The following is a 13,630-nucleotide window of genomic DNA, read 5'->3' as shown; positions in this document are numbered from 1 at the left end:
ACACTTGCTCCTACTAAATTGTTTCCATCTATCAGCATAAACGTTCCAGTTAATCATTTGCGGATAATTTATTGCTCGATACTCTTGATAAATATAATCTATGGCAACACTCTGAGGTGTACAATACGCTATTTCTGTTTCCGTACATATCGAGTTTAAAAAATCTTCTTTATAGAGAGATACATAGAGTAAAAATACTAAAGACCGGACACATTTTGGAATTAATAACGTAAATATTTGAAAGTACTAAGCTTTATTCCATTAATCGAATTAAGTTATCTTACTTATTATTATTAATGCAAATATTTGAACGGCTCAACAAATCTCGCTGTAATATGGTATAGATGTACAACATAATCTGGAAGAATTCACAGGCTGACTGTGCGAACGGAGTCGCGGGCGACAGCTAGTAACAATATGAATAGAAAAAAAATGCACACAGCTCTAATCTAAGCACTTTAAAAGTTTTCAACGTACCTTCGAGAACGGGACAGAACATACTACATACTGCGGCTGTGACACAGACAGAAAGCGAGACATGAAAAGTGGCATCACATCAGCTCTAGTTTCAGCGAAGCCGCAGAAAAGCAAGCGACCGCTCACTTACGACACAGGCAGCCATGTTGAAAATGCTATTCTACTATTTCAGAATACCAATGATTAGTTCTACAACGCTTCATAAATACTAAATCCACCATATCTTCAGTTAAACATTTTAGCGAAATCATCTAAAAGCGCTTCAGACAGTTTTCATAATCTTAATCTTGTTAAAGTCCTTATTAAATCAAATCAAATCGCTATACGCCTGAAGAATTCCAATTCAATTTCTTTCAAGTTTTTTAAGTCTCTCAAAGACTGTTAATCCATTCTAACAAAAAAGATGTCTATAATTCCTTTTACTTTCTTAATAGTCTACATTCTGATCCCTTTCCAGTGTTTGATTTACAACGTATTATAAACACGTGAAAGTTTTTTCTATAAATAGAGCCTTTCACAGCATTACATCGACAATAACTCGTCTGTGAATAGACGCTGGAAGCCGCTTCTCAGATAATATTCGCCCGCACCCAAGATTCTCCAAAACAGGGCTGCTGCGCGCTATTTCAAATTAAAAATTAAATTTATAGCAAAAGACTAACTAGAATTTTAATTTAAAACAAAATTTCAATCATTTAATATATATTTTAATAATAACGAGGCGGTGAACGACAATCCGATCACCTGATGTGACTGCTATCCGAGACATCTGCAACAAACCTACAACAGGAGAGGTTAAATAATTTACTTAAACATTCAAATTACACAATTATTAAGGTAAATATTTTTGTAACACAACATCAATATAGGTACGAGTGCAAAAGAATTTTAATCAGAGTCAAACCGCATAAATAAAGCATACCGCTCCCCTATCCAGAGATTAAGGCATGTCTATGGTATGATTAAAAGTCATGCATGTGTGAACCCTGCGCGGGCGGGCGACACGCGCCTTTCAAAAAAGGAACGTGACCTGATTACTGACGGAAGCCGTTGGTTTCCTATTCACAATTCGAAAGATCGTAAGCACATCAATATGAACTGATACAACGCTTGCATTGAACTACATATCGTTTCCTGTAATTATTGGTACTCTTAAGCTGAGAGCATTTTTTTAAGATATTACTTCATACTCTGAAAGAAATATAATATTGTTCATATTTTTATTGCTTGCTTTCTCATAATTTTTGTAGTATACATCATGAGAGTTAAGTATTTCTAGTGGTAATAAAACACAAAAATGTAAAGATGTAAACCATAACCTACAAAGAAATGTAATTTTTTTTTTAAACCAATAAACTTGCCAATTAATAAAGCTAAATTGAAAAAAAAATATTAAACAATAAAATGAACGAATCAACAAGCTACGAGTAATTAAAGTTTCGTGACTCTTTTATCTCCGGTTCGTTAATCGGCGCCATGCTGCGGCCGCGGCCGGTGACAATTGCCGATCGCGCATTGTCCCGCGTACAAATTGCGCGGGAAATCAATTACGTCGACTGTCAAAATTATACTAAAGGCTTTTTATTCTTTTCTGTGCATTGTTAATATAAATGGCAGTTAATTGAAACTGAAATTCAATATAAAATTACTACAATGCCTTTTTTATATGACTTCGCTGACTTATTTCATATTTCTAAATACAAATTTATTTACAAAATGTCTAGTGATTAAAAGGATTACGATAGAAATTGAACCATTTATAGAGAGGTCGCAGTATCAAAAGTAGATAGTTAAAAACTGAATGTCAACATAACATAAAAGTTGTCTAGAATGTAAATTATTGAAAATAAATGAATAAAAAACTTTCAAATACATTTTCACATTTATTTCCGTCCTTACATCATTTTATAAAACATTTCCATTAAATTATTCATCGAGTTTAAAAAGGGGCTTTTCCTAAACGTTTCCAAATCGTGAAGCAAGCCGTCGAAATGTTATTACATCACAGCCAAGTTTAGATATTCCCTCCAGTAATATAATTTTATCACCTCAATAAATGTGCCTTGTCATTAAAAAACACGGTACAATTTTTATTTTTCAATCCAAATGAAAATACAAAAAAATCACATTTCTGCTACTTGAAAGAAATATATTTTTAAACACAAGCTTCCAACGAATATAAAAATATAAAGTTACTATATTAGTGCAGTTTATCTGTGATGTAAATATTTCGGTTAGATTATACTTATATTATATTACTATATTTTCAACATACAATTTTCTGGCTGAATTAACTTAATAAACTTATTTCTATTTGTAATAAATATATTTTATAGATTCTTGTTCACAAATTTTGTACTATACGCTTCGACTACAAAGTTCCCTACACACCGACGTCGTTCATAAAATAAATCATCACATTTTACATAACGTAAAAGAAGAAAGAAAAAAGTTCTTACGTAACACACAAAATCATAGCCAATTTGAGAACATCCTTCTTCATGTAGTTCTTTGTAATCATGTGTAATAGCTAAAATAAAATATTTAATTGTTATTAATTTACTAATATTATGACTGTTCGATAGATGGGTGGATGTTTGTTTGAAGGTATCTCCGGAACTAAACGTTGCTTAACGGATGTTGGCACAGATGTAGAACATAGTTTGGAAGAACATATAGGCTACTCATAAAATTTTCTTTAATTCCATGCAGACGGAGTCGCGGGCGATGGCTGGTTCACTACATTTATCAATGCACCAATAGACCTATTCTTTTTTATAAAATAAAACTTTCAATCTAGCAAAGATATGAAAGTATTTTTATTTACAGCTAGAAAGATAGCGTTTCTATGAAAGAACCGAAGGCGCTCTTGTCATCAAGTGCGCACTTTAAAATACGTGTAATTGAAGAGATTCTTTGTATTTAATTTGATTGCCTCTCAGCGACGTCGGCAAAGTCGTGGATTTCTCTTTGAATGGCCTTTCATATTAATTGTATACGTAGTGTTGCCAATCAAAATCGGAATTTCTTTATTCTACATCATTATACACTAATATCAACATTCCTAATAAAGTAAGCACTTTTTCAAAGTATTAAAAACAAAGTATTAATTTAATAGCACTAATCTACAACTTCGACTACTTCGAAATAATAACGAAATAGCTTCATGTTAATAATGAGATTTTCATGGCCGCCTGAGACCGCGTGGCACAGCCCCAGCCTGCCTCCTCCCTCCCTAGCTAATTTAATGAACAGCTCTCTCAGAACTCTAAGAATGAGACAGTTCCAATTTTTAGGAGTATAGTATTCCTTTTAGTATTGCCTTGACAATATATTTTAACATCATTTTCTTAAATTACGCAACAAATATCAGATGAACCAATATTTTTTAACAGGCATGTTCTACAGTTTTACGACAAAATATGACCAAAGTCGTGGAAGCTTTTTCAAAACGGGTACTTTTCAACATTATACCTTACAACCCGTGAACAAAATGTTTACGATAAAACAAGAGTACACGGGCTTATTGAAATAACCCTCTTCAAGATGTCAACCTTGAATTTTTGTAATCGTAGTAAGTTACTTTAGAAACAAAGGGTCTTGTAATGTAATATCCAGAGAGTCGAGCGACACTAAACACCGACTGGCATTTGTTCGTATAACGTACGGGCTACGCAACGTTAGTTGCAATTTCCACAAGGCGGGGAAATATTTTCCATTTGTCTCAGATGGGAGCGGAGCGTCGACAGTTATTAGTTCTACTAGCAAAGTAGTATTGAACTTGTTCGCTACAATTATTGGAAAACTTCGTAGAAATGTTTTATATTGTACCTTTATTCACTTTGATACATTATTTTTTACAAACTAACCTATATCGAAAGAGTCTAATGTATTTCAGACAATTTCAAGGCATATAAATAAATTAGGTTATAAAATTTATAACGAATGCCTGAGGAAATATTATTCCATTTATTTCAACAATAGCTGCTAAGTCTAGGGAATTTTGTTAGAAATTCTCGTTGCGAATACTCCTAGACTAAAACAGAACATTGTGAAATTCAATAATCGAATTGAGGAAATCCAATTGTAACAGTTGGACCATAGAGAGAAGTGTAAATCCGAATAGAATACATTGTAAGGAGGCGAGATAGTTCTAAACACTAGCCACCCACTAGAATTTATTAAAAAAAAACACATGTATATAAGAATTCGATGTGTTCATAAGAATTCGAAGCCCAATATGGAAGTCTAAAAATAACTTATGATAGGTCTTGTTTATATTTTTAATTTCAAAAAGACAAGAAGTACTTAAATATAAATATTAAACAATAGCTATTACAATAAAGCTACTTACGTGAGTTAAACGGCAATACAAATTATCGTTATATGGCGTAATGGTAATAATCGAGCTATAATTCGAATTGATTGATTACCAAAGGAAACGAGCCAAATGTTGGGCCGGCTATTGTTTGCACGGTTATCGTAGGCGCGCAACAGTAATGGCGGAGCAGCCATTTTGACGCGTAAAAAGTGCGCGAGAAAATCAATTACCGGTGAGCTATCAGAATGAATTCCCAAATGGCTATTGTTACACTTTATAATCGTATTATTTGAAAATGGAACAGTTTTAAATAAAAAACGATCGGTAGATATAGCAGTACCGTAACTTATAACCACCTAAATATTAATAGTGCCACATGAAATATTACGTTAATACTCTAAAGTATCGTGAAATCTATCGTATAGTTTACGTGAGAACGTCGTTACTTTTTAAGTCTAATATAAAGTATTGTAGACCAATAAATATGTTTCATAATAAAGGAATTGTTCTTATTTTAATTTATGAAAAATCAACTGAAAAAGGTCGAAATGTAGAACATGATTGAAACATTTCGAGCAAACAGAAAACAATGAACGTAACGGCCGGCACTCGACTTTGAACAAACGAACAATAAACAGAATTAGAAACGATCAAAGGATATTCGACCTAGATTGGATTGTTTGTAGAGCTGAAGATTGTTTTTACGTGCTCTACTATATCTCCATCTGGTTGCGAGGTGGGTGCTTCCGTTGGCAATCGGGTCACGTTTGACGCGCCTCTCGTTTCCCAGACGCTAGTCCAGGTGTCAGAATGTCTGTTACGGAACAAACTATGAAGTTGTAATCTAATCTCTTTGTTATGTTGTATTCTTCTTTTGTAGTTGTGATTACAATCGTAGTATTAATTTTATTAGCATTTTATGTTAGTACATCTTTCTATATATATATATATATTTCTTTAAGTAGACGTAGGCGTCTGGTTTTGCAATGTAATTCAGGATTAATTTTCACCTACAACAAATTATCGAGCGCAAAGTTTCACAGGCTGCGGTCGCAGGCTTGCTGCGGCTTCGCTGAAACTGTACCCGACAGAGGAATATCATCTATCACATAATATGTAACGTGTTCACACTTCTATAAATACAAATGATTTAAATAAAGTAACATAATTTTAAGTGTTGACATAAAAAAACACCAGATTTTTTATTTATTTTTTAATTATAAAGGAGTAGTTTTTTTAATTAGAGTAATCGTAGGGCGTGTTATTTTTCTTGTGTAAAATCCCGGGTTCGATTTGTCAATAACCGAACTTTTGGCGATATATTTATCTCTGTAACTTTAGAACGAGGATAGTTAACCTTTATTACTTTTGAATATTAAACATTTAAAGGAAATTTAATTACTAAACTGCCTTTAGTTTCTTTAGAAGGACATGTAGGAATTATTGAAGTTATAAAAGCTTGGGTTTATTGAAAACTTGCTCGGCGCCCGGCGTCAAACTAAGTTCGTTTGCTTTTAATAGAATTGCCCGCAAAGTTTTAATAAAGTTGCGACATGTATTCAGTTATGAAACTAACGTAGAACGAAGCTTTATATTTACTTTAGGTTTATCGCTATTTAATTATTTTTAAGAAACAAAATTATATAACCGTGACAAACGATCAACATTTAAACGTATTAAATATCTATATTTATGATTGAGTTTTCACGTTTTCCCTATAATTCAGATATTCATTCGACCATGTAAAACAATGACGCAATTCTCCTCATCCTTTGAAGTAACCTGGATATCATCAACATACATGAAAAAGTAAACAATAAGTTCATTGAAGAATCATGTACATTTTACTACACTAATTATAGCTATATAAATACTTGCACTAAACTTGATATACTTCTATTATAATAATTTATCGTTTTCACATTATTTTTGCTATCGACTGTACCACTAATAATAATTTCCGTTGTGAAAGCAAGTCGGGCACGCGCGGGAAGCTGTCAGCCATCACTCAGTGCTAGTTTTTGCACTCACGTCGATATGTGTAACTCATCACTCAGAAACTAATAGATAGGGCAATGAGGAGTATAGCATATTCATTTTACTTGTTTTCACTATACGAAGTATCGGAGGCGTCCGAAAATACAAAGATTGCAGAATGAAAATTTCAAGCGAAATGAAGACCCAATTTCGGATCGCAAGAGAACGTAATAAGCGAGCTCGTACAGTTAACAAATTCAACAAGACCCATTCAGCTATTTCTTTTATACGCAAAAGGTCGTGCGTCCATTCGAGGGTTATCAAACGGTAAAAGCGGGCCTTCGCTAAGTCTTTTGACGAGCGTGGAATTGAAAACATGACTCGACAAAGCGAAAATAGTCTTTTTATATCTAGGTTTTTTTGTTGCAATGCTTTTATCGATATCTGTGTTCTAATTTCCAAAAAAAATGGATAAGTAGGCCATTACCAGTTTTGCAAATAAACTTTCATCAGTTTCGCTTATGTATCTGTTTTACACAATCGTTTTGTTTTTCAATTATAATTTCTGTGAAATGTAGTAATATGCCCACATAACAGTGATACGAGACACGCTAAGGTTGTTGCGTGAATAGACTGATTCAATCAGGCTAAACAGCAATACAATTTCACATATCAGCAAATGTCTCTATTAAATATTGAACCTACTGCAGGTCGATCGATGAGATGTATGTTTGAAGGCTCGGTCAACACTCTTAAGATGTTTAAATGCACATAATAACTCTTAGTTGCTGGATAGTCAATTACTCAATCAACTATAATAACACCGCAATTAACATTGTCATCAACAATTCAAACGATTACTTCTTCATAAGTTATTAAAGTAGTACGTACATTTATAAAAAGCGCAATTCCCTTATTAGTATAGGTTCATAAATTCATTATCCACTTTGTGTTATATTTCTCAAGAAAAACAACCGGGTCACACAATTCATTGTATATTGACAAGCACCCAGCCTTGATCATAAGTAATATTTACCAATACATATCGCATTATCGAATAGTTTAAACTATACGGGATATTTCCGTGTGGATTTGACGGCATTGTGAAAAATTGATGGTCCTGCCGTCGGCGTCGGCGTCGGCGTCGGCGTCGGCGGGCGATCGATGCCGTGCTATTTGTGTCCACAACAATACAATTACCCCACGAGTCAACAACCGACCTCTTCGACATCAAATTCAATATTACAATTTCTGGTGAAATTAGTGTATCGTAATATTAAATCTTTGAAACATTTGAATTGAAATATAAATGTAAATAAAATGTGTAATCTTAATCTTTTATAATTTAATACTCACTCAAAAAGCAGACCATACCTACATACAAGAATGTCTTCTTCGACATAATTCTAGAAAAAAAAATATATGGCATCGTAAAAAACATATTCCGTGTCATTGGGGGAACCCTATTCAATTCCACGAATACACGAGCCATTGAGAAAAAAAAACTACAAAAAACCTCGACAGTCTTGAGTGTAACGCGCGCTAGTGCGTGTTCTAAATTTAAATAGGTTTATCTCGTGATACTTTTTACGCGAGTTGATTTTTTATGTGAACAGGAAGCAAACGCGTCGGCGGGTCACATGTCAAAGTAACGCTTCCAAAAACAGGGTCTAGAACACTTGTTTTATTTAATAGAAATAAAAGGAAAAGATATGATGTAAACGCAAGGAATACTCAAAATCCTAAATATATTCTTTTCCCTTACCCTTTTAGACCCATTCAACGAGGTTTTCAATCCATATTTTTTGTAGTTTGAAAATAAAAAATAAATAGCGTAAACTGTAGCTAATCCAAGTATTTTACTAATTGTGGGGCAAGATGCGGGCGAAAATCCGACCGCACAACATCCGAGACACAAGGGAAAAGGTACGAGTTGAAATATGGGTTATTCTTGTCGGGAACAAAACTCGCTACAATATTATTTCGTGTTTCTTTGTAATGGTACTTTATTTTGTGAGTAGTTTGCGAAATAAAAATGTTAGAAATTTTCCAGAACTTTCAGAGTTTGCATATTTTGTTTGAAAGTAATGAAAGTAAGGAAACATTTCTCTACTATTCATCCTTTTTAACTTAAAAACATAAAAAATACATGAAATTTCTTCCTATAAATTAGTGTGATGAGCTTCTTTTTCCTAAGGAGAAACTGCGAACACTAGGTTTTCTATAAAACTGTGCATCATAGGTACTCGCTTGACCGACAATAAATAAGGCAAGGTATGCAGCGTACTCGCGAATGCACCGTACACTGCGTGCACGAGGAACTGGGTCAGTCGGCGCGGCACCGACATTTTGCCACCGTTTAGAAATTAACGCCTTAAAGTGAATTACATTGATTTTTTATAATCACTTTTTATGATGCAATGATATATGAAACTATGTATTTCAACAAAACGGTAAAACGTAAGGAATGTTTGGTACGCTCAGTATCCTATGAGGTTTAGTAGAAGTAAAGCTTACGCCGGAGAAAGCACAAGTTCATATGAATACACATTATTCGGCTTGATTTCAAACTGTGGTTAGTTAGTAGTTACATTTGTTACGGTAACTTATTATCTTAATGCTATAGTATTATAAAAGTTACGGCAACATTTCGCGATACGAGAGAACTACGTAACAATTACATCAAAGCGGGGCGGGCGGTCGGAAGTGAAGTCAGTGTTGCAGAACTCACGATTTCATTTGTAAATTACTTCAAATTCCTCCGCGGGCGAGCTAACTTTCCCACTATTGTACACTATAATAATATTATGTAGTTTATAAAGGTTATCCTAATAGAACCAACAAAAATAAAGATGTGTAGACTATAATTACGAATCCTAAAATTAAATGCCAAATGTTTTATATACGTTAAGTATTTACAAGAAGAAATATATTTATCAAAATCTTATTCCCACATGATCCTTAGGTTCAGAAGAATGTGTTTTAAATTTACACAAAAGTTGTATTGAAACAAACTGACCCATGACGAGTTAGGTGGCGCGTTGTACCATGTTATTCCATTGTTACCTCTGCGAGTATCACAAAGGCTTTTATACAAACGTTACTGTACGAAACTGTACCGTTTTTGTATATAAAAACGCAGGAAACAATATTAGATAATAATTATTCAAACGCAAATTATAGTTCACTTAATACCATTAAAAAAAATCCAGTTAAAAATGGAAATGGAACGAGATGATGTTATAAACAGGAAAACACTTAGACATAGAAAATTTGTAAATGCATATCTAGGTAGTAACAAATACACAATTATAACAGTTAAGAATGTCACAAGTCAGTTTAATACAATCCTTACTGAAAATGTTGTTTTTTCTGGCCTTTATTTTTAGATCAAAAGCAGGTACAAAAAGTCAAATAGGGATAACAGCATGCTAGATGTTTGAATTGAATTTCAATATTAATAGGAGCTGTAGGGTAGGAGGTAGGTTTTTGAACTATTATATTATTTAAAACCCAATAAAGTGGGCGTTAACACGTAGAGTTTTTGAAATTTGTAAAGCTCAGCGTGCGCTTGTATTCAGGTAAAATGTATTGTGTTTGAGCATTCAATGAAATTGACGTGCTCTAATTATCGCTGTATAATGTTTTATAATTTCAAAAAACAAACAGATGGTTAGATTAAACAGCATAAAACTGATGAATTTTCCAAAAAATATCTATTAACAAACATATTCTCCTAAGAATTGTACCTTTTTATTCTTTTAATTTGAAATATTTTTTTAATGTTCGATCTTTAAACGGCCATGAGACATAAAAACCTTGAAGGTTTACTTTACATAGCTACTTATGTCGTCGCCACGTCCTACGCATTAATATTATAGGATGTGTTGGAAGTGTGAATGCATTGTAAGGTTTATCATGATTGTGTGAAGTGATTATTATCGCTAAAGGTATTACATATACTAATACTGTACAATTTTGTAAGGAATTTTAAAACCCAAAAATTAGACTGCTGAGGTCCACCCTGCTACTCATTTAAAATCCCATTTGATGTGGTACTTTTGTTAAACAAATGAATGCAGGCACCAGAGACGCACATAAAATAAAAAATGGAAAAACAAAATGTCTGTAGTGGTTTAATATGACATACCACACCATTAAAATGCACGTTAGTCTAAACGTGACACTTAAAAAAGGGTAAGTGTGTTATATTCTCACAGCACATATTATCTATGTTACGGTGCATGCCACTATGCCACTCAACAGTAACGCCATTTTATGACGCGTGAGTGGCCGCGAACCGTACTACTAGTTGTAAAGCTAACGCGAGGTTAATGGCTGACAAACTGAGTTACTTCTGCATCACGGTTATTGTCGCTAATCGCTATACATTTAAAAAATGTAGACTGACAAACATGTAAGATGATTGTATGTCCTCATGTTACACATTTCCTTAATAAGTAACTAATTACTGTTAATAAAAACTAATAAATATTGCCTTTCTCATTGCCAAACATATTTATGAAACATATATCATCAACTCTTACTTGATTTTATTGACACAGAATCTGTTGCGAGAGCGATCGCAAGTCGTTTCGCGCCAAATTGATACGCTTCATGTCGATGGTAGCAAAGTAAAGAGAAATCTACTTGTAAGAAGCCTTTTACTGGCCCCACGTAGGCCACTATTAATTCTATTTGCCGAGCTGGGGAGCCGGGGAGCCAGGGAGAATGATTTATTGCGGCCGCCGGTCGAGTACATTCTTGAGAAATTATGCTCGACGTGTGCAAAGATTACATTTGTAGTTTCGTTTGCGTTTTGATTTTGCGTCTCTTAATGAATATCCACTGCCGTGAAGTCATGTTTATTTAATAAGTTTTTTTTGGTGATTTAATGTCCATATATCATACATTTTTTACCCTTTATTCATGACAAATGTATTTTGTGTAATTAAAAAACGTTTAACTCCTAACTCCGCTTGTGTAAACGCAAAGCTAAATTGTCCGCGGAGCAAATTAAAAATGAATAATGTAATAATCCGCATCATGTAACGGGCAGCTATTAAAATGCTACAACGCGTTTAATCGCGCTTTCGAGGTGAATCCGCCAATTAGATGGCGTACCTCACTCAAATATTAAATTCCTGCCGACGGCAACGGCCGCCATCGTAAACCAATTAAAAGAGCCCTAGACTATAATCTATAACGTCGATCCTAATGGCTAAAATTAGTACAACTATTCATTACTAACATGTTTTATTACGTAAAGAACAACTGTAACGAAAATTCTTATTATGCGTCTAAACGTTATGGGACATTCTTATACTCCAATCTTATGCAGTACACATGTATCCGTAAAAAGGACCTTCTGCCTCCCTTCGGTACGATAAAGGGTACATACATCTTGTTACATTATAAAGCTCTTTCCAACTTCAAAAGGTCTATTGCCTACTGGCCACAGCAGAGCCAGCTTGTGACGTAAGCACTTGACATTCATTCTGCGCCGCGCGACCTCTGCCTGCTAATTAGATATCTCTCGGAGAGCCGCAGCCGCCTACGACCCACGACACTCTTGTCATTTACATGAAATTAATGATCTATTTTTGCTTCTTTTCATTTTGATGGTAAAACAATAGAGTTTACGATCACCTTAATATAGCAACTCTTGTATTATTGTTACGTCTTCTAGTTTTAGGGATAATCGTCTATCTACTACAGACTTTTAGGTACATCTGTGTTTATATCTTTACTTTTGATGATCCATTTATACGCACATTCTACTGGTGCGAAGACGTATCCACAGATTTCAATAGATCTGCCAAACTTTCGCTTATGACAAAATCTAATAAGAAATTGGAATCATGTCGATACTCCCACAAGTAGTGATTAACAGTCAATGTAATTGATTCAAACTCTATATAAAATTCAAAGAATTAGCGCCTAACTGCGGCGTTTCCCTTTAATTGGGCGACCCTTAAATAAGATCGAATTCGTAATTTGAGGACCACTTGTCGTAATTATGAAGGCGTTTAAACAACGTCTCTGAGATAATATTGGGTGCGTAGGCTTAACACAAAACATTATTTAGATGTACGTTGTCCTCGACTTAATTATCTTAAACCTTAAAGGCTTTAAGCGTTTCTCTCTTCAGCAAGCTTTTATATCCATGTTGGTACGACTGGTACGTTTTTCCTCGAAACAAATCTCTTCGAACTCAAAAATACGGAATAGGAAACAAACTTTCAATTACAAGGCAGTAGAAATTGTTTCTGTCCCTTAAACGAGGAGAAATTAATAATAGATCGTGTTCTGAATGATAAGCGGCGGTTATCGTCAATTTAGTGTGTGTCGAATGGCTTTTAGGGTGTTGATTGACGTTAAAAATTAACATCGCACAGTCCAAACGAATAGAATGTCGCGACCATAACCAATGGTTCACTTTTATGGAACGCAAGTTACGCACAAGGAATAAAGATTGCGAAAGTCCTGTTACTGGCGGCTCACTGACTCTACCTTAACCTCCATTCCTTTGCTATTATTATTAAAAAAACATAAATAAATCAAAGTCACCTCTTACCTTTTATGCGACGTTCGTCTTCATAATTACGTTAAGAATAATCCTTTCACAGAACAAAAAAAAACAACACCGGAACACTTTACAAGCACAATATGTGATCAACTAAAGCTGTGTTATGTTAGAACATCATGTAACAAAAACGCGCACATTTTACACGTAAATTTCGGCTGTTAATAAATAAACCAGCACAATATTTAAACAGATGTGTACATATTTTCGTTGACACGACACTGGAAGTTTCGCGTGACTGTACGCGCACCGCCGCCCGTCAGGAGGGA

At 34.2% G+C, this 13,630-nt stretch overlaps 1 protein-coding gene across 1 annotated transcript in view; it reads right to left on the bottom strand.

Moving 5' to 3' along the window:
• LOC106116738 (uncharacterized) overlaps nt 1-13,630 on the bottom strand; it is an 80,546-nt gene extending 66,916 nt beyond the window's left edge. Inside the window, exon 1 of the mRNA XM_013310716.1 lies at nt 13,353-13,630. The gene's annotated coding sequence lies outside the window, so the exon portion shown is untranslated. The remainder of the gene's footprint in view (nt 1-13,352) is intronic.

This window comes from Papilio xuthus, unplaced genomic scaffold, assembly GCF_000836235.2.
Source record: "Papilio xuthus unplaced genomic scaffold, Pxut_1.1 DF827714.1, whole genome shotgun sequence".
Lineage (NCBI taxonomy): Eukaryota > Metazoa > Arthropoda > Insecta > Lepidoptera > Papilionidae > Papilio > Papilio xuthus.
Note: the sequence above shows the minus strand (reverse complement) of the source record. Positions and strands in the feature narration are given on the sequence as shown.